The sequence below is a fragment of the Helianthus annuus genome, chromosome 7 (genome assembly GCF_002127325.2).
Source record: "Helianthus annuus cultivar XRQ/B chromosome 7, HanXRQr2.0-SUNRISE, whole genome shotgun sequence".
In the NCBI taxonomy this organism is placed as follows: domain Eukaryota; kingdom Viridiplantae; phylum Streptophyta; class Magnoliopsida; order Asterales; family Asteraceae; genus Helianthus; species Helianthus annuus.
In genome coordinates, this window is record NC_035439.2 from 106,125,243 (window position 1) to 106,145,754 (window position 20,512).

Genomic DNA, 20,512 nt, shown 5'->3' on the forward strand with positions numbered 1-20,512 from the left:
CCCTTGTGAGAGGAAAACTGTCGGTCCCACGCAGGCCCCACCTGTAAGTATGTGAGAGGAGGGGGGTGAAAAAAGTAAATAGGGGGTGTAGAAAGTAGCACCCCATCAAATAACACCAACAGAAGAACTAAATAGCATCAAATAACACCAAACAAAAGAATTTATTACTTATGCAAATGCATTGCGTATTTACTTTCTATAAAAACGAAGTTTGTTCCAAAAGAAATTACGCTTTCTAAAGAAATTCAAAATTACTAAACTAATATTTATAATTTTAACCCCCACCACTTTTTATAATTTATTTTAAATACTCAAATTCTTATTAAAATATGTATCTTAAAAATAGAAATAAACTAGTTGATGCCCCGCCCACGTTGCGGGGCGATGGCCGAATAATTCGCAATCAATTAATAAAACACTATTATAGTTTTGTTAGGAAAAAAAAACTAAAACGATGACAAGACTGTAGTTCTGAGCTTAGGGCAAAACTGTAGTTTGTCAGGATTAATTAATGAGCGAGTGTTAGGCAGCTCATTGACATGGAAAAAAATAACTCCAGTCAACCAATTAAAAAACCCCTTTTATACTTTTGTTAAAAAAAAAAACTAAAATGATAGCAATACTGTAATTTAAACTGAGGGCAAAGTTGTATTTGTTGACTTGGGTAAAACCGCAATTTGCCAAAAGTTAAAGTGATAGCAATACTATAAATTTGAAGCAGAGACAAAATCGTTATATAACTTTGCACTAAGGACAAAATCGTAATTTTAAGTTGGGGACAAAACTATATTTTTAATTTGAACTGGGAAAAATCAAAATTTTGAGCTGAGGGCAAAATCGTAGTTTTGAATTGGGGGGCATAAACATACTTTTATTTTGAACCGGTTTTGTCCTTAATTTTAAACTGAAGTTGGAGGGCAAAAGCAAAAATTTATTTTGAACTGGGGCCAAAATTGTAATCGTAATCTAGGGATAAAATCATAATTTTGAACCGAGGGAAAAATCGTAAATTTGAGCGAGGGACAAGAACATAATTTTATTTTGAAGTGGGGCAAAACCGTAAATTTATTTTAAATTAAGGACAAAACCGAAATTTTAAAACGAATAAAAATAATAAAATTATTGGTCTAATAGGGAAGTGCCACGCAGCTGCGTGGCACTATTCCCCTAACTTCCTTTTTGTACCTAGGGCAAAATTGTAATTTTGAGCGAGGGACAAGAACATAATTTTATTTTGAAGTGGGGCAAAACCATAATTTTATTTTAAATTAAGGACAAAAACGTAATTTTAAAACAAATAAAAAATAATAAAATTTTTGGTCTAATAGGGAAGTGCCACGCAACTACGTGGCACTATTCCCCTAACTTCTTTTTGTATATGTAGGAAATTAGTTAAACATAATAAAAAATAAAAACTAAACTAAAAGAAATAAAACCAAAGACAAAATACTAAATAAATTAGAAAATTTTAATTACTACATAAACTTATAGTGGTTTGGAGAATTATCATTGTTATTTTAAATAATTTTACTGTTTGAAATGTATTACCCTTAAATTGAACTAGTTATAACAACCGTCGTCGCGTTGTGACAAACTTTTTTTGTTATTTAGTCTGTGTTTATATGTGTTTGAAATCACTATGAGCGCGTTGCACACGGAATCGCTGACCAGAATAAAAAGAAAATGTATAAGAAAACACTAAAAAGTAACCGAAAGAAAAACTAAAAAAGTTGTATGGTAATGTTGTTGTTCAGTAGAAGCCCGTAGTCGGAGATGAGCAAATAGTAATGGGTACCGGTACCCAATTTCCTGAACCGAAAGATCTTAAGTACCAGTTCAGTACTAACGTTTGGCGTTCCTAGTACCGGTTCGCTACCGGTTTTTACCTTCATATACCGATACCGTAACCGGTATTTTCGGTACCAATACCAATTCGGTATCAGTTAGCACCGAGCTCATCCCTACCCCTGAAACTAAAAAAAGTTGTATGATACCGTTGGTGTTCGTACGGTACCCGTGATAAGGGATGAGCAAATGGTACTGAGTAGCAGTACCAAATTTATCGAACTAAAAGATTATCAAACTTAATCCGGTACCAACTTTTGGTGTTTTATGTACCAGGCTGATGCTGGTTTGTACCTTCATGTACCGATAACGAACCAGTATTTTACCGATAACGAACTAGTATTTTTTATACAAGTACCGAGTAACACTAAGCTTATCAGACTTAAAAAGTAAAGGAGATAACCATTATTATAATACTAAGATAATAAAATTATTAAAAAAATGTATATAATATTTTATTATATTATAGTTTGTTTACTGTTCATTTCATTCATATATTAATATATAGGAGAATATATAGGAGAATTAGGAAATTGAAGTTCTAAAACATAATATTGTTAAAGCATTTTATCTATTAGGCCATGGGGTGTACTTTAACATTTAGATTGTTAAAAATGACATGGCATGTTAACTAACATTGCAAGTCACTCTCTCCTTGTGTTAAAGGACATTAAATGGGTTATATGTTAACATGTTAACCCAATGTTAAGAGATTGAATTAATTATTCTTTTCTTTTTTAGACCAAAAACCACTAAAAGATAGGGTTAAATGAAGTTATTAGGATTAAACCATTTCCTTGGAGTGTGGCAAAGTGAAATGGGGAAAAAAGATTGATGTGACACTTAGGTGGAGTTAACATAGGTTAACGTACACCCAAAGGCCTTATAAAACGCGGCCATTAAAAGATATGCGAAATTCACAGTCATTGATCAACATCAATGACTCATAATTACTCGGTAATATTTTCGTAAATATGGGGTTCAAAACAATTGAAGAAAATATATAGAGAAATGGTATTATGATTTTTTCTTACTTGAACTCCTTCCCCTATTTATTTTCAATGGCTATAATTTTTTCATACATTAATATTAAAAAAAAAAAGAATAATGGATTTTGATAATCCTAACTATTTTTCGTTGGCCGGCAACGATAATAATTTCAAAAATAACTAGTGGTGGTCCCACTTTTCATATATTGTAAACCAATGAACATTTACTAAACCGAAAAGGATAAGGGGACAAAAAGAAATTAAGGTTCTTTTACTAAATGTCCATTAGTATACAATATATGAAAATGTGGGACTACCAGTGGTTATTTTTAAAGTTGGGACCGTTGCCGGCCAACGGCTAGTAGTTTGAATTATTAAAATCCATTATTCCCAAAAAAAATACGCCGTATTAACGAACCTTTCATTCTCTTTAATTCAAGCAGCCTATTGCTATAGTTTTCTTAAAAAAAATTACATGATTTTGAATACCCATTACGTGATTACGTGATTTTGAAAACCCAACATGACTACGTGATTTTGAACATCCATTACGTGATTATGTGATTTCGTTATAGTATGTGAAACCCCACTAAGTGATTACTTAATTACGTAACAATAGTTGACTATGTATTATTACGTAACTACGTGATTTTGAATACTAAATATTCCAGGTCTAATCACGTATTAAGGATAAATTATATACAAAGCATTAGCCAAATCAACCTATAATAACCACATAATGACAAATATTAGAGATTTAATCACGTAATAAATCATAAATTATCAAGTTCTTATTATTTGAATGTGTAATTACGTAACAAGCATAATTGAAATAACATTAGTTATAACAAATCATATTGAATGTGTAATAAGGTAATGGATTTATATTGAATGTGTAATCACGTAATGGTTTATGTTAAATGTGTAATTACGTAATGGGTATTCAAAATCACGTAATGAATTAATAGGTATTCAAAATCCTGTAACTTTTTTTAAGAAAACTATAGCAATATGCTGCTCGAATTAAAGAGAATGAAATACCCGTTAATACGATGTAATTTTTTTTTTAAATATTAACGTATGAAAAAATTATAGACGTTTGAAATTTAAGAGGAAAGGTGCTTAAATAAGAAAGGACTAAATTATCCTTTAAGCTAAGGACACGTGTCCTTCTCTCAAACTCTCCTATACTTAGTACGCAAATGTTGTCATGTACAGGATCAATTCTCTTAACAATTAATTGTGAAAATATAAAGAGGAACATGCATGATGCCCACCCATCTTTTGCATTAACAACAAGAATTAAACTTGTGTTCTAGAGAAGGCGCCAATGAACCATGGTGGGTGTTTGACATGGTTGTTTTATAGATTATATAATATAACATATGTATAATAAATTTAAAAAAATTATGGGTCCTTTTAATTTTGGCCCTGAGCCGGTGCACACTCAAGGGCCGGCCCTGCCTCAACCATCTATCCTCGGCCTTTTCTGCCATTTTGTCGGTTTTAGTTTCAGTTTGTGTATCCTAAACTTGCTTTTATTGGCTTCTGTTTTCAGCTGTACTGAGCGGTTATTACTTATCCTTAAGGTTCCAAATTTAGCATATTCTGAGGTAAGCAATATTTATTTCCACTGTTCACTTTTTACAAGCTGTATTACATTTTAATTTTAATTGAGACGATTGTTATCATATGGGTTTTCTTTGTCAAATTAACTCAGGTTAAACTCTCAGATTTCTATTATTAAGTTATAACTTTTCGTGTCAATTATCTTGTTAGTCAATTAATATATATTTTTTTGGATAACTCATACTCGTACTCTTATGTTGGAAAATTTATAAATAATATTATATTATGAGTTAATATAATGATTATTTAATAATTAAGCCAAGATGAATGAGAGATCTTGAGCATTAAGTTTGTGTGTTGGAACCATAAATATGTGGGAAATTGAGCTTGTCCCACATAGGTGGAGAGATAAATCTTTTGTGGATTTATAATTAGAATTCTCTATACGAATGTATTCTTGTGTGACAACTCACACCCAGTGGTAGCCAGGAGGGTGCAAAGCACCCGACACGGGCCCGCGCCCAGGACGAGGGCGATGGACGTAATGTGGCGCTTTGATGGCGCACTTCGCACGCTCACATCGCCAAGATCCGCTTGCAGCCGCCTTTAGTATTTTTTAGATGAATCTTGGCCTGGTGTTGTCAGCTAGAGACTGTTCAAATTCCACCAGTCAAATAATTAAGTTACAGAATTAATTGTGCCATTGAATTCTAAAATTTATTTTTATAAGTTTCAGAATTCATTGTGCTACTGAATTCTAGAATTTATTTTATTGAATGATGCATTCAATATAGAGATATCATTTCAAACTCTAACCAGTATATATACAAAGCTTTGTGCTTTGTTTTAGATACACAAGACTGAAGTCGTATGGTTCATACAACACACACACATCAAACGAATTCCCTGACTTTTCATCTCTACGCACTCTTGTTTCAGGCATCCTTTCGGGTGCTAGGCTAATCCCGGCAGTACAATCTGCTTAGGCTGTTGTACCCTGGGAAACAGACGGGTTCACCTGAGTGGCCCGCAATCTGTTTTAAGGGAAGCGTCTTGAACGTGACTCAGCCACTATCTCGTCTTTCAGCTTTTGTATATTTTCTTTCGTTGTAACTAGTTTAAGGTTATTTGTTTCATTCTGTTTGTAATTTTATTCTATAGTTTTCATTTTACTACTTGTAATTCGCATGGAAAATATTAATAAAAGTGTATTTCTTTATTTTTGTGAACGGTGCTCCTACAAGCTTAAAACATATTTTAAAACTCGTTCACTGTTTTGGTTTTAAATTTTTTTACAAACAGTTTCTTTTGTTTATTAGCAAACTTATGTAGTTTGCATTGGTTTTCTGTAAACCAATTTGTTTCTACCATAAACTGATTGTATTTTTATTCTTGTTTCAGAAATGGCTGCTGTTTCAGCAACCACATCAACAACTGTTGGATCCACATCCACTACCTTGGGACCATTGGTTGGTACCCAAGCGGCTCAAGCGGTTGCTAACCATGCTGAAAAACCAGAGAAGTTTACTAGTTTTAATTTTAAGAGATGGCAACAAAAGATGTTGTTCTATCTAACCACTCTAAACCTTGCGAGGTTTTTGACGGAGTTCCCTCTTGTTCTCGCAGAAGGGACAACTGATGACCAATCTGTGAGTGCTGTTGATGCTTGGAAACATTCTGAGTACCTATGTCGCAACAATGTGTTGAATGGCCTCTCTGATGCCTTGTATAATGTGTATCTCAAGGTTCCAACTGCCGAAGAATTATAGGAGTCATTGGAATGGAAATACAGGACTGAGGATGCGGGTACTAAAAAGTATGTTGTGGCTAGGTTTTTGGACTATAAAATGATTGATTCAAAAACTGTGGTGAGGTAAGTCTACGAATTGCAAATTATTCTAGTGACATTCTGTCAGAAGGAATGAATCTGAATGAAACATTCCAGGTGGCAGCAATTGTTGAAAAGTTGCCTCCTAGTTGGGTGGACTTCAAGAATTACCTTAAGCATAAGCAAAAGGAAATGACTATTGAAGACCTTGTGGTTCGTCTTCGTATTGAGGAGGACAACAGACTGTCACACAAAGGAATTCAAGTTGAAGCTTCTACAAAAGCGAACCTTTTGGAACACGGTCAATCCTCAAGGGGTTACAAGGGTAACAAAGGCCACAAGTTCAAAGGCAAAGGGAAAAACAAAGATGTTGACCTTGGGCCAAATAAAGGTGGTGTGAAAAAGAAGGTTGGTCCTTTCAAAGGGAAATGTTACACCTGTGGACAAACTGGTCACGTTGCTAATCAGTGCAAAGAGCCTAAACCTAACACGACTCTTATGGTTGATGATGATGATGATGATGGTATGCCCTTAGTGGCCATTATTTCAGACCTCACTACCATGACGGAGGAGGTAAATTTGGTGGCTAACGAGCCAAAAGGGAGGTGGGTTGATACTGGGGCAACCCGCCATGTGTGCCCAGATAGGACCCTCTTTAATACGTTTAAAGAGGCGGTGGGAGAAGAAAAGTTGTACATGGGTAATGCTGCTACAGCTTATATCAAGGGAAAAGGTGATGTAATCTTGAAGGTGACTTCTGGGAGAGAGCTCACCTTGAAGAATGTGCTTTATGGTCCAGACCTACGCAAGAGTCTTGTGTCGGGTTGGATGCTTAACAAGTATGGCTTTTGTTTTGTTTTGTTTTTGAAAGTGATAATTTTGTTTTAACTAAGCGTGGTATGTTTGTTGGAAAGGGTTATGCCCAAAATGACATGTTTAAACTTAATGTAATGGCTGTTAAGAAAAACATGAATAAAATGCTAGTACTTCTACTTACTTGGTTGAATCTCCTAATGTTTGGCATGGACGTCTTGGTCATGTAAATTTTAATTCGATGCGTCGTTTAATTAAATTAGATTACATACCAACTTTTTCCATTGACTCTAAAACAAAATGTAAAACTTGTGTCAAAGCCAAACAAACAAGATCATCCTTCAAATCAGTTGAAAGAATAACTGAACCCGTTAATCTGATTCACACTGATGTGTGTGACTTAAAATCAATTCCCACCAGAGGTGGTAATAAATATTTTATTACCTTTATTGATGACAATACAAGATATTGTTATGTGTACTTACTTAAGAGTAAGGATGAAGCAGTTGACAAGTTTATCTTGTATAAAGCTGAAGTTAAGAATCAACTCAACAAGAAAATAAAACGTGTGAGAAGTGATAGAGGAGGTGAATACATTTCACCATTTGGGGAAGTATGTGCAAAAAGTGGCATAATACATGAGTGTACCCCTCCTTATACACCCCAATCAAATGGCATCGCAGAGCGAAAGAATCGTACACTAAAAGAAATGATGAATGCCATGTTGATAAGTTCTGGGATGAGCTAGGACATGTGGGGGAATTCCATATTGTCGGCTAATTTTTTGTTAAATAAAATACCTTTCAAGAATAAGGATGTAACACCTCATGAGTTGTGGTGGGGACATAAATCGTCTTATAAATACTTGAAAGTGTGGCGGTGCCTGGCCAAGGTGATTGTTACACCCCCTAAGGCATTAAGAATAGGGCCAAGAATTGTTGATTGCATTTTCATTGGATATGCCAAAAAAGGTAGCTCACATCATTTTCTTGTATATAAATCCAAGAATCCTGATGTACACAAGGACTCTATCATAGAGACGAGGCCAAGAAATGTGAATTACTTTGAAGAAGAGTTTCCAATGTTAGTACAAACTCATACGAGTTCTTCAACAACCAATCATACAAGTTCATCAACAATGGTTGATGAGATTGTTCGAGAGGAAACTAAAGAACAATCAGAGGCTGAAGAGGGTAAGTCAAAAAGAAGTAAAAGGCAAAGGACTGATAAATCCTTTGGGCCTGACTTTCTTACATTCATGGTTGAGAGTGATCCTCAAACCTATTGAGAAGCAGTCACCTCTTCAGATGGACCTCAATGGAAAGAAGCCATCAAGAGTGAAATTGATTCTATCTTGCAGAATCATACTTGGGAGCTAGTAGATCTTCCACCATGGTGCAAGCCACTTTGTTGCTGCATATTCCGTACGTCTGCCACTGTGCGAATAGTTAGATAAAGCGTGTGTTGAATATTGTATACAATAGGATCAGTTGGACACGGTGTTGATACTGTAAAGGTCCATCCGGACGGATGGACAACATATAGTCCAAATCCCCATCCGAATGTAGGTTGAGCAGTGTAATAGTCCATCCGGACGGGTGGACATAGGTTCATTCGGATGATAGGATTTGCCTATAAATAGGGAGTTGGGGTTCCCATTTGGACAAGCTTTTGGTCTCTGAGGGGACATGCTGTCCAACTGGTCTCACGGTGCTGTAACTTGTCAAGATATGAATAGAGACCAGATTATAAGTGACTGCTCGGTGTCATATCTATCTTCTACTCCTTTCTTAGTAATAATAAACGCACCGAACACGTCGTATCCGGACCGAAGCTCCGTCAAACTCGTCGGTTCCTGGAATCACAAGTGGTATCAAAGCTACGGTACCGATTTAATCGATCTAACAGTCGGTTAAATCACCCAAGCTCATCAATTTTGGGTTAAACGGGAGTTTTGACGTTAAAACAGAGAAAATCATCAAAATAAAGGTCAATTCACGGATGGATTTTGGAATTGAAGCCATCATTCTGTTCAGAATTGATTCGCGCACAATCCTGTGAAGTTTCATCATGAAATTCACACAAATAAATAATCAGGATCGAAAAAACGTGATTTGAGTGTTCTTGAGTTGTTAGAACAAATTCTTTCGGATGACCATCCAGACCATGACCATTCGGACCATATAGTCATTCGGACGAATGGGTAGAACTTCATCCGGATGGACATCAACTCCATCCAGACGGATGAAGACACTCAGGTGGCTAACTGTCAAGGTGATCCAAGATCAGTCCATCCAAATGAATGGACCTAGTTCATTTGAACGAATGAACTAATGCCGAAAAAAGGCATTTTTTATCGTAACGACGAGTAGAGTCTCCAGAAAAAATTTGGTGATTGAAAATTTTGACTGGTTTTTAACACCAAGCTGGGTTGTTCGGGGACACCATCTGGGGCTTCATGAACAGATTTGATGATACGATCACAGATTGTGGAAATTAGTGGGGTAGTCATGATACTGGTGTAGAATGTTTATCATCAGGTTATCTGACTATTTATGGGCCAAAACGTAAAATCCGCAATGATGAAAAACTGACGTTTGGGGAAAATTGTCATATTTTTGGCGTAGTCGAGTTTTTCATAGATAAAAGAGTACTGAATTGCTCAGTTTGAGGGGGAATTCAGTGATAGAGATGTCAGAATTTGCAAAAATGAGGGGGAATAAAAATTTCAGATGTCAAACATTTTTGAAATTTGTGATGCTGTAATAGTATTCGGGTGGTTTCGACTTCAGATTATCAGGGGGAATGTGAATCTTATCGTGAAAGCTTCTGGGATCAAGATGATCCGAGGTGTTAATATCTAATCGTGGATGAAAGCATCGGAGATCTGAGAGTGATCGTGGATGATAGCTTATGAGATCTAGATTATCTGAGCAGATGAATCTGATTGTGGATGAATGCTTCAGAGATCGGATTACATTACCAGATGATTTGTTTTCCGATGAAGATTTGCTGATTGTGGAGGATACCGTTTACACGGATCAATCATTCTTATGGTGCGTTAAAGTGATCGCGAAAAACGGGATATCAGATCTTCAGGGGGAATCACGGATTTGAAGTTAACCAGTGGGGTATTTGAAGTTTCTATCAATTGCCGATTGAGTTTTTGTACATTCTTAGATCGAGCAACCAGAATGCGAGATCCTAGTGCTGAAATGATATATCAAAAACTGAGCTCGGATGCAGTTAAAGTTAAAACAGAGGATGCTGCATTGACTAGTTTCAAGTTGGTGATTGTTCGTGAAGGTTGTAGTTTAGCAAATCAGAAGAGAGTCGTGAACTGTGCAAAAGACCTGAAGATTCATTTCAGGGGGAATTGGTGCTTTACACTGCACAACCTACATTCAGATGGGGGTTTGGACTATATGTTGTCCATCCGTCCGGATGGACATTTACAGTATCAACACTGTGTCCAACTGATCCTATTCTATACAATATTTAACACACGCTCTATCTAACTATTCGCATAGTGGCAGACGTACTTAAAATGCACCAACAGATTCCCCCTCGGCTGTCATTGTCGAATCGTCACTAACGCTTTAAGAACCTTAAGCCGTGTTTGAATATTCTGCAATCTTCAATTTTTCTGCAACTTCAATCAGGCATCTTGAAATCTTCAATAGATTCCCCCTCGATTGATGATTCAGGTTTGCTTTGGATGATTGGCTTTGCCTATAAATAGGGAGTTGGGGTTCCCATTTGGACAAGCTTTTGGTCTCTCAGGGGACATGTTGTCCAACTGGTCTCACGGTGCTGTAACTTATCAAGATATGAATAGAGACCAGATTATAAGTGACTGCTCGGTGTCGTATCTATCTTCTACTCCTTTCTTAGTAATAATAAATGCACCGAACACGTCGTATCGGGACCGAAGCTCCGTCAAACTCGCCTGTTCCTGGAATCACACACTTGGATATCGATGGGTATTTAAGAAAAAATGAAAGCTGATGGCTCTGTCGACAAGTATAAGGCAAGGCTTGTGATCAAAGGGTTTAGATAAAAGGAAGGTCTTGACTATTTTGACACATACTTGCCTGTGACCAGAATAACCTCTATTATATTGGTGCTTGCAATTGTAGCTTTGAGAAATTTGTAAATACATCAATTGGATGTAAAAACTGCATTTCTCAATGGGGAATTAGAGGAAGAGATTTACATGGAGCAACCAGAGGGTTTCTCTGCTCCTGGCCAAGAGGGCAAAGTGTAACTCGTCAAGTCATTATATGGCTTGAAGCAAGCTCCAAAACAATGTCATCAAAAGTTTGACCAAGTTATGCTTAACAGTGGTTTCAAAATAAACGAATGCGACAAATGTGTGTATGTGAAAGACACTTCTAGAGGTTATGTGATTTTATGCCTTTATGTAGAGGATATGCTTATCATCGGAGTGATGATAAGATGATCAGATCTACCAAAGACATGTTGAAAGCGAGATTTGACATGAAAGATATGTGTCTAGCTGATGTGATTCTTGGAGTAAAGATCATTAGAATCCAAACTGGTTTGGTGCTAAGTCAATCTCATTATGTGGATAAGATCCTTGAGAAGTTCAATCCTGAGGACACGAGTGTAGCTCAAACTCCAATTGATACCTCTCAACATTTATCAAAGAACAGAGGCGAGAGTGTTGCTCAACTGGAATACTCAAGGATCATTGGTAGTCTTATGTATCTCATGTCATGTACTCGACCAGACTTAGCATATGTTGTGAGTAGGCTAAGTAGGTATACTAGTAATCCTAGTTCAGAGCACTGGAAAGGTGTAACAAGATTATTAAGGTATTTAAGATACAGGAGAAATTATGGGCTGCATTATGGCCAAAATCCAACATTTGTGGAAGGATTCAGTGATACCAACTGGATATCCGATATGAAAGATTCTAGATCTACAAGTGGTTATGTGTTTACCCTTGGAGGAGCAGTTATATCTTGGAAGTCATCCAAATAAACTCTTATAGCTAGATCCACGATGGAATATGAGTTTATCGGGTTTGATAAAGCTAGAGAAGAGGCAAAATGGTTGAGTTAGTTCTTGGAATATGTTCCAAGATGGCCTAAGCTTGTGACTGCTATTTGTATACATCGTGTAACATCCCAAAACGCGAATTTTAAAATTCGCTAGAACGACACCATGTTTAATTAAATAAATATAATAACCAAGTTATTAAACTTGGTTAAATGTCTAACAAAACAACCAAAGGAAGGAAATTGCTACAGTAGTGATCAAGTAACAACTAGAGGGGCCAAGGTTGTTAAAAAGGGAAAGTTTATGTTAATAAAAAATAGAATTAAAACCCAAAAACACACACTGAGTGTCTGTGGGTGTCGATGTGCGACCAGGAGAGGAGAAGAAAAGGGGTCAAACCCTAGATCACAAAATCCATCAAATTGAAAGGGGATTTAAGGGCTAAATGAATGCATGAACCAAGAAAGTCGATCACCTAAGTGTTTCTAACATCAAGTAAGTCGAATTTGGTGTTTTGATGATGTTTGATTAAGTGGGTTTTGTGTAATCCGAAAATATAGTGTAAGATTAAACATGAATGTTTGTTATGATGAATGTGTAGATGCTAAAATATGTTTAATTTTGACTATGATGATGATTTGGGAAAAACCCACTTGTACTAGTAGTGAAAATGATGATAAAGATGATTATTCATGTTCAATAGATGTGTATTGTTGATGAATGATGTTGTATGTAATTAGTAATTTTGGTTAATTTGAATATAGTATGAAGGTTATATGATCCTAGTTGAATTTGATGATCTATACTATGAATTAGGAGGATTATGCAATAAAATACTTGTACATTGAGCTTTGCATGTTGTATGCACACCAAGTGTTTTGATAAAATGTCCTAGTGACCAAAAATAGTAGGAATTGTATGCACATGATGGATATTATATGTAGAATGTGATAATGATGTAATTTGTAGTAGATTAGCATAAAGAATGTGTTTTACACGGAGTACACTTGGGAAATTAGTTTGATGAAATGGTTTAGTAAGAAACACACATTAGAAGGTAGTACCATATGCTAGTTGAAATGTTAATGAAGCCGAATGTGAAATGTAAATTTACATGATCATTCATATGTATAATTTTATATGCTAACAAGAATGTGGATGCAATGAAATGAAAGTATAGGGATCATGTCAAGATGGATGGAAGCATAAAGGGCTAACGGGTCATGAGGACATGAAGAAACGAGAGCGAATATGGATGCGTAAGGTAAGTAAATTCCCGGACTTCCTCCTTAGTAGTAAATGAAATTATTGGAATGATATTGATAATTGTTAGTAGTTATGTTGAGATGTGTTTTTAATGATGATATCAAGTAAGGGTATTAAGTAAGTGATTTTCGAAATCACTTCTTAGTTGTTGAAGTAAGGTAGCGACTAGTTAAATAAGCATGATGACGATTGAAGTTGAGTATGGTTTTGGTTGTATGAAATCGGTGATTTTTACTAAAGTAGACTGAGCGGGTAAAACAAGGTAGTATTGATATGATGGAATGCTGCTTAAGTAATGGCTACGGTATTGTAACCGAGTAATGGGTAGAATTTCATATAAGAATGCTAATCGAGAAACGGAGACGCAAATTATAGACAAAAGACTCGGTTGTGAGTTATAACTAATGAATAAACCAATTTGAGAATGGAATTTTATTAATAAAGTTTAATTTCGTAGGATTGAATGAAGTGAATGAGTTTAGTGCATACCGAGTATCGGTTGAGTTATTCCCAAGTACGATACTCCAAATAATGTAAAAGTGATATAGCTATAACGTTCATGTGAACCTTAAGTTTAAACATATGAGTTGTTTTCTAAAAACATGAACGGGTCGAATAATTCATAAATGAATATTAAGCCGAAAGCATATAAGTTACGAAATTCCTTAGTTCGGATGTTAGATTTTGAGTCCGTTTGATAGAGGACCAAAATGTGCTCATGTATGAAGAAACGGGAGGTTAAACGAGTGAACGGTTTGAAAGTTATGGCCGTTTTCATAAAAAAAAGTTGGAAAAGCTGCAGAGCAACCAAATCGTAAGCTACGGCTCAGCCGTAGGCTACAGAACGTAGCTGCTATTTGGATCAGAACAGCCAAATCGTAAGCTACGGCTCAGCCGTAAGCTATGGAACGTAGCTGCTGCTTGGACAAGAACAACTGAATCGTAAGCTACGGCTGAGCCGTAGCTTAAGGTGGGCAGCTTTTGCAAAATGTTGATTGTTTTGTTATTTTGGCCTTCGAGCATAAATAGATACGTTATAAACTCCTCATAACTAACGTTTTTGGATTATAAATGTGTCTAGGAACGAGTAAGTATGTATGTTAATATGTATAACACCTATTTTATGAGAGTTGTGAATATGACATGTTAGTATAAGTTTATGTGTATAAAAGAAATAAATAAGTACTCGTATGCATGTATGCGTGTATGAATGAAGCATGTATATAGGTGTATATGATTGCATAAACGTAGGTATGAAGGTAAGTATGTATGAATGCAAGATGCTATGGATGTAAGATGTTATGTATATACGTAGGAATGGTTTCAAGATGTCTGGGTATTGACGATTACTTATTATGTGCCTTGAGTTTGGAATGAAATGCAGGTATGAAATCGTCGGGTTCATGAGGAATTGAAGCCGGACTTGGATTAAGAGTATTTAAGAGAATGCTTGGATAATTCCATGTTTACATTATGGAATGCTATGCGAATTTCAATTATATAGTGTAATGTTGTATGGTGAGATAATGACTAATGGTTAAGTTGTATATGATGTCCACAGGTATCACATGAATTTCCTCTACCACTAACGAAGATAAGCGGGCGTAGATCGAGTCAAAGAACAAGGATTGTACGGAAGAATAGTCATACAGTTTGAATTATGTATTGCCTTGAAGTATTAATTTAAGTATGAATGTTGTGAATTCCTTTTATAAAACGTATGACATTTTGTAATTTAGCCCTCACGTAAGTAATGTCGTTAATAAAGAAAGAAATTTTTAAGCTCATATTTCCGTTGCGTCGTTTTTAAGATATTACATGTTAGGGTGTTACAAGTTGGTATTAGAGCCCTGGTTTGAGAGAAATCAAGTAAAAGGAGGTAACTACTTGAACTCAAACCTGTGTGCTCTTGTGACAAGGAATCCGTACAATCCAAGACTCGATCAAGGCCTAAGGGTAAAAGCGAATGTAAGTATGTATTAAAGTATGCATATGAAGGAAACTAATAGTATGTTATGTGAAGGGTAAGAATAATTGCTTGGAAAGGATGATCCGTGAATGTGGTCTAGGACCGGCACCAAGGCATGTAATAAGACATATTGACCCAGGTACGTAAATTTAACATGTGGGTGCATGTAATGGTAAAATCTATCAAGTGAAGGAAAACTTTAAATAAAATATAATAATAAAATGGAAATGAAGTTTTTAAAATGTTACCCGTACCGAAACCTAATTCTTCGGACATAAGGTGACGATTACACGAAGACACGAAACTAGTATGTGGATTGTGTACCTGGCCAGTACACAAGAAACAATATGACGTTCGTGAGACCGTGATAATTGTTACAGGTATGTCCGTTAGAATTAGGTAGTAGGTGGACGTGAGGGTGAAGGGAAATGTAAGACTCTCAGGGATTTGAAAGTACCAAATACACATGAGAATTATGAATGATATGTTAGAATCCGCGAGATGGATTCGAAACATGAAAGGAATGAAAAATATGAATGATACGTTAGAATCCGCGAGACGGATTTGAAACATGAAAGGAATGAAAGTATGAATGATATGTTAGAAACCGCGCGACGGATTTGAAACATAGAAGGGAATGAATGATAAGAATGAAAAGTTCGAATGTGTAAGTAATTATAGGCTAAGCAAGTAAATATTCTTTAAAAAGCGGATATTATCCAAGTTATGTCTTAAACTTATATATATATATATATATATATATATATATATATATATATATATATATATGTGAATAGGGAGCCGCTAGAATGAGAACCACCTCGAGTTGTAAGAACCGCGAGAACTACACCCCACGGAGCGCCGTTCGCCATGATTTTTTTTACAAGTAGATGTGTATATTATAAACACAGCCGTAAAAAATCATGGCGAACGGCGCTCCGTGGGGTGTAGTTTTTTACACCACAAGTTTGGCGAAAAAAAAAGAAAAAAGAAAAAAAATTAAAAAACACCAAACTTGTGGTGTAAAAAACTACACCCCACGGAGCGCCGTTCGCCATGATTTTTTACGGCTGTGTTTATAATACACACATCTACTTGTAAAAAAAAATCATGGCGAACGGCGCTCCGTGGGGTGTAGTTCTCGCGGTTCTTACAACTCGGGGTGGTTCTCATTTTAGCAGCCCCCTATGTGAATATATATATATATATATAAGTATGTTTGTATGCAATAATGGTAAAATGGACGAATGAGTCATGCGGGTCAAATGGTAATCGCCATCTAAGCCTTGTATTTAATGTTTTGCTTTGACAAGTTTTATGCTTATAGGTAAGCGTAATGAATGGGCATGTATTGCCACAAATTGGAAAGAAATAACCAACACAAGGTATGTATAATGAGTCAGTGGTTTTGACTTTCGCCAGGTATGTATGAAAGATTATGATTTTGGTAATAGCTTATGGCTCGACTAGAGGGATTCAAACACGAAAGAATGAAAGGTTTGAATCCATTGACGGATTCAAACATAAAAGAATACAAAGAATGAGAGAAAGGTAATATGTGTAGACAAATACAGACCTAATACAAGAGAGTAATATGTAAGAATGAAAAGACCGAAATCCTTAAGTACGTATAACATAGCGGTTAGGCGATGAAAATAGAATTGTCGGGATAGCCATATCGCTTGACTAACGAAATGCATATGTATGTGTAAGTGCATGAATGAACACGTGAAGGATAAGTCATAGTTGATTAATAATACGTAAATAAGAGTACATTAATAGTTTGACTTTCTATAAGTCCAAACAGAGTTGAGATTATTAACTAGAAAGCAAGTAATAGTAAAATAATATGAAAAGTTCGGTTTATTAAACAAGCAAAAACCGACAAAGTTGTAGTATCAAGGAAAGCATTAGTTGAGAAGAGTACGGAGTAAAGTTATCTGATAGACATATTGGAAATTAACTCATGAGAGAGTTCTACGTAAGCAATGAAATGTATAATGTAGTATGCCTAGTAAGTTAAGGATTTATGGAAGATGATGGGTGAGTTAACACCGAATAAATTGAATAACTGAATGAATATGATATGTTAAGAAACGGTCATATGTTGACCAGTTGTGAACGGGTCAAACAAATGAAAATGTTATGCTAAGGAATGGTCATGTTAACCCGTTAAGAATGGGTCGAGCGAACTAATGTTTTAAAAGAATCTAGAAAGGGCTAGTATGTAAACAAGTTAGATTAATAAACGCCATACTCGAAGAAATTTGAATGATATGTGCTAACCGTTAATATTACAGATGAGAATGGTGAAATTCTTGGCATGATAAAAGTAGTAGAGCTGATGAAAGGATGCTCAAGAGCAGAAACTTAATACATGAATGAATGAAATCAATCCTGGTACGGAAGGTACTATGAAGAAGCGGATTGACCCGGCTTACGGATCATTGAATTACGCAATGATGACGAGGTCAGTAAAATGTTTAACTCATGATTGATAAGTAAGAATTGATAGATAGAATGCTACATAATAATAAACGAACGACAAAATAAGTATGGTATAATATGTAATGTATGACCTTTAAAGGTCAATTTTGGAGGAAATTTCAACCTACAATTGTGGTCGTTAAGAGGAAATATTAATTTTTTTTGAGTAAGAATTTGGGGGTATAAAAGAAACCGAGAACGACATTAGTAATGGATTAATAATAAGTATCCAGTGGTAACGTTAAACTCAGATGAATGTCAATGAAATTGAGTCAGTAGGTGGTCCAAGGTATTATGTGTTAAAGAAAGTGCCTAGAAAGGTTGCTAAGGTGGAATGCCAAGTTAAAACCACAATAAGTATTCGTGGGGCTAATCCCAGAATATAATATTTTCTTTGTAAATGAGTGAGGCAGGGATAGTTTGACCCACCATGAATGATAAATGTCTGAAAGTTTAACGCCTGATTTCTAGAGCGAGGACAAGATATACTTTTATGGTTGTAAGAGAATCCTACCACTATATATAAGTCGCAAGTAATGAGCACTATAAACGTAAAGAAGAATTGATTGGGAGTAAATTTGGCCAAGTAGGGATGAGGAAGGTTTCGGGGACGAAACCTCCTTTAAGGGGGGTAGATTTGTAACATCCCAAAACGTAAATTTTAAAATTCGTTAGAACGACACCATGTTTAATTTAATAAATATAATAACCAAGTTATTAAACTTGGTTAAATGTCTAACAAAACAACCAAAGGAAGGAAATTGCTACAGTTGTGATCAAGTAACAACTAGAGGGGCCAAGGTTGTTAAAAAAGGGAAAGTTTATGTTAATAAAAAAATAGAATTAAAACCCAAAAAACACACACTAAGTGTGTGTGGGTGTCGATGTGCGACCAGGAGAGGAGAAGAAAGGGGGTCAAACCTTAGATCACAAAATCCATCAAATTGAAAGGGGATTTTGTCACACCCCTAACTTCCACGTGTCACCGGTGGGCCCGGTGGGGGATTCCGTGACGTAGTTGATATCATCATATGTCAAACAACACAAATTATAATGCACAGCGGAAGCAAATGAAAATAGATTTATTTCAACTATTAATTGTAATATCAAGTATCACAACCAGTCAAAATAGATCCACAGGCGGATCGAAGTAAAAAGAAAGTTATTGTTCAACAGATTACGCATCCCAAAAGCTTGCGAGACTCAACGATGCTAAGGAGAAACCAGCCTATTCCGTATAGCACCTGCACTTAATCTTTTTGGGGAAAATACGTCAGTTTGCACTGGTAAATACAATTTAACTGACTCATTTTAAAAATATTGGTTTTAAATGCACAAGGCACAAAACATTTTATAACTTGGGAATAATTAAGCAGAGTTAAACTTGTAAAAGATTTACATGTTTGTTGACCGTTCAGTCGCCCGAGTCGTGTCGGGTTTAAGGTTAAATGACACACCACATGGTATAAGTCCGCGGCGGGAAGCCAACGTTAATACCTTAAAATAATAGACATAAAACCGGGTGTACGCCTACACCCGACTGTCGAGGTCGTGGCCAAAAATGATGCCAAGGATATCCGGGACATGGTCATTAAGCTCCCAAAGGTACAAGAAACAAACAACACCAGATTTTCAAACGGGTCCCATTGGTAATACCCATCTACTAATGAGATGGAACCAACCGCCCGACCAAGCGGTATATTACATACCGTACCCCCAAGCCCGTATAGGGAAAATAAGTTAAAAGTATTTACCTGAGCAAGTATAACCACAATTTCAAAAATGCACGTGTCTTTTACTGGGCTCCTACTCTGGAACGAAGGTTATAATAACCTATTAGAATCCTAACGGGTCTTTATATATAGCCTAAGCTTAGACCGGTTAGTTTTAAAGAGTAAACTATGGTTTAATCGCGAGGAATGCGAAAACCGGGAAAGAATATGATTTAGACCCTACAAGCTTGGATACTTGTATAATATGGGTAAACTGAATATATTCTAAATTTTGAGACTTAGATGATATGGTTTGACCCGCTTTGGCTAATATGTGTGAACTAGTCACATAAGCCGATCCGAACGCGAAAGTGCGTAACGAGTAACCATACTAGTCATATGCAAGTTTCCTGAGATTATATGCATCACATATGTTGTAACATCAGAATGGTATACCCAAATATGCCCCAAATGTTTTTATACGCCAATTACGCCTCAAAAGGGCATTTTAGTAATCTTACATAGGCTAAAAAGGATAAAATGGGAAATCTGAGTTTCCAACTTTAGGCTACTGTTATAATGTATATTTTTATAAAATATATTAGTAGGTTTTAAGCCTTTTATAAAAATCTTATTTTGACATATACTATGTCGTAAAAAAATGCCTAAAAAGGCGATTTGGAGCCATTTCCGGGTTTTAAAAGAAAAGCTGGTATTTTTGTATTTCCAGAAGGCTCAAAATATGATATTTAATATAACGAATCAGTAGAAAAAGGTTTCGGGTCAAAAGGTTATGTAAAACTCATCTTATGACCGAAAAGGGTAAAACCGGCATAAGCCGAAAGAAGCTTAGAACCTCTAGTTATGCTCATCCTAAAAATAAATAAAAATCTTTAAAATTCCCAAAATATTATTTTATAACAGTGGGTATAAGTTTTGGCATAAAAATTCGGGTTTAGATAGGCTATGCGTTAATTACGCTAATAATTTACTAAGAAAGCCTCTATTT

The 20,512-nt window shown here is 35.8% G+C and overlaps 1 long non-coding RNA gene across 2 annotated transcripts; it reads left to right on the forward strand.

The window, feature by feature from the left end:
• Positions 1 to 12,407: 12,407 nt before the first annotated feature.
• Positions 12,408 to 15,196, forward strand: LOC118480377. 2 transcript variants are annotated; one of them, XR_004862316.1, is made up of 3 exons: positions 12,408 to 12,564; positions 13,245 to 13,333; positions 14,720 to 15,196. It is a non-coding gene; the product is annotated as an uncharacterized LOC118480377 (long non-coding RNA). The 2 variants fall into 2 exon arrangements; XR_004862317.1 differs by having other exon boundaries at positions 13,250 to 13,333.
• Positions 15,197 to 20,512: the final 5,316 nt, after the last annotated feature.